This window comes from Protopterus annectens, chromosome 17.part0 (assembly GCF_019279795.1).
Source record: "Protopterus annectens isolate FY-2018-M chromosome 17.part0, PAN1.0, whole genome shotgun sequence".
NCBI lineage: Eukaryota > Metazoa > Chordata > Ceratodontiformes > Protopteridae > Protopterus > Protopterus annectens.
The window spans coordinates 245,764,093-245,766,170 of NC_056751.1; the positions used below are offsets into that span (position 1 = coordinate 245,764,093).

General features: G+C 36.6%; 1 protein-coding gene across 1 annotated transcript in view; it reads left to right on the forward strand.

The window, feature by feature from the left end:
* The first annotated feature begins 214 nt into the window (after nt 1-214).
* ANO3 (anoctamin 3) overlaps nt 215-2,078 on the forward strand; it is a 3,574,693-nt gene continuing 3,572,829 nt past the window's right edge. The window contains exon 1 of the mRNA XM_044059352.1: nt 215-821. The gene's annotated coding sequence lies outside the window, so the exon portion shown is untranslated. The remainder of the gene's footprint in view (nt 822-2,078) is intronic.

Here is a 2,078-nt window from a genome sequence, read left to right on the forward strand (position 1 = left end):
CTTTACTTTTTCAGAGCCCCCCCCCCAAGAAAGTTACTCTATCATGGTATATTCTTAAGTTATGTGCTAATAACGTGCTATTTATTATAAAATAATGGAGATTTAAGCTTGTTATAAGCACAACTACTTCCTTCGTGGACGTTAACTTGTACTGTTTTAGATATTTTAGCTCCGTGAGCCTTTCTTGGTATTTTAGCACATAATCGGATGTTTAAGAAGGAAGTGATAAGTTGAATGCTGGCATGGGTCTGGCTACACCCTTAAAAGTAATGGTGAAACTGTTCCAAGTGAAAGCTCCCAGGTCCGGAAGAGTTAAACCTTGAAGGGGTTCTGCTGAGCCAGCGTAGCAGGAGCATTCATTATGAATGGAGGATACTATATTATTTTATCAGCGGCGCCCATTTATTTCCATTTACTTTGTTGTTACCATTGATATTTTAGAATACCACTGGTCGTGTTTGAAACGACTGTTCGTCAGGTCTGGAAAATTGTTTTAAGAACTAGCGACTCTTCTTAAAACTAGCTACAGATGAAACTGGTTCTGGAGAAATGGCATTGTCTACAGAGAAAAAAGTTAGACTCTACAAAATGATGCGTTTTGAACAGAAATAGATGCACGAACTGGATGGGATATAATAAATGTTACTGAAATTCTCTACAAGGTATCACTATGTCTGCTGTAAATGTCGAGCTTGCAGACCTTTCTACAGCCCGGCGTGAGTTCGACTCCAAAACTAATACTTTTAAAACTTTATGCAAAGAAATTGGAGATTATTCTCGTAGTCATCTCAAATTAAAGTCCAGCAAATCTGCCCCCAGCGGTAAGTAGTAATTACCGATGTAATATATAACTTGATTTAGAAAGTTAACATGTTTAATAGATATGCCTACCTTCCCTTTTGAAGTACGTTAGTAGAAATATAATTAGAAAGTTAGAACTGTTTCCAGTAATAATGCGTTGAGAGTTCAAAACTGTATCCCTTTACCTGGTTAGTGAGTTTAAAGTGAGAGGAAAAGCAGAAACTGAAACAGCCCTTTTTTGAGAGGTAATTGATTATCCCCCAACACTGCGCAGGGATCCTAACAGCGCACCTGTGATGATTAACACGTGGCTTTTAGTACGAAATTCCTCCATTTATAAAATGAGCAGGAGCAGGTGGTGTAGACCATTTCACAATTAAAATAAACGGCTGTTAATTTTTTTTCAGTTTAATAGTAATAGTCCTTCCAAAATATAACAAACAGAAAACACTAACAATTAAATGTGATAAGAGATTAAAGTCATTAAAATAATATTACAGCGTTTGACTTTGTTAAATCTGGTGTACTAACCATCACATTGGCTTTAAAGTATCAAGTGGTTTAGCATAATTCAAGTATAATATATTCCAAATGGTGTAGTATTTTAAAAAGTTCTGTGTTGACTGTGATTTGAAGTAGTTAAGGAAACACAAAAGTAGCTTTAGTGATGTTAATTGCACCATGCCAGTTTTTTCACTTATAGTCAGTGAAATTGCTTTATCAGCGAAGGCAGTCTGATAACACACTAACATGATTTCAGGGATGTATGGTTTAATGTTGCTCCTTCTTTAGCTTTAGAACATGTTTAATGCATCTCATATAAACATCCATGTGTCCATGTTTAGTACCAGTTGTATGCACTTGTCGGGTCATGGAGAGCCAAAAGCAGTCCACTGTGATGGGCATAAAGCAGGAAATCAGTCCTGGATAGCATAACAGTCCATTGTAGCTCTTACAAACGCAGTGTACTGGTGCCTAGGAGAGTGCAGTGCATTGGCAGTTCAACTAACTGCAGGCTTTAAAAAAAAAAAGCAAACAATACTGTTGGTGAAGCTTTAACTACTGGTCTGACAAAGGAATGATCTAGTAAACGTGAAAAGTCAGAAGAAGAAAACTGCTGCTTTACTTTCTTGTGCCTGCATGAAGACACTGGGTTTCAAGATGGTACTTGGTAGAAAATTATGGTTTTGGTCATTATTTAGTGTTTGTCTTGGCATTTGTAAATGGCAGATTATGTTGATGATTTTACTACGATTTTCTTTTTCTCTTTGTCTGTA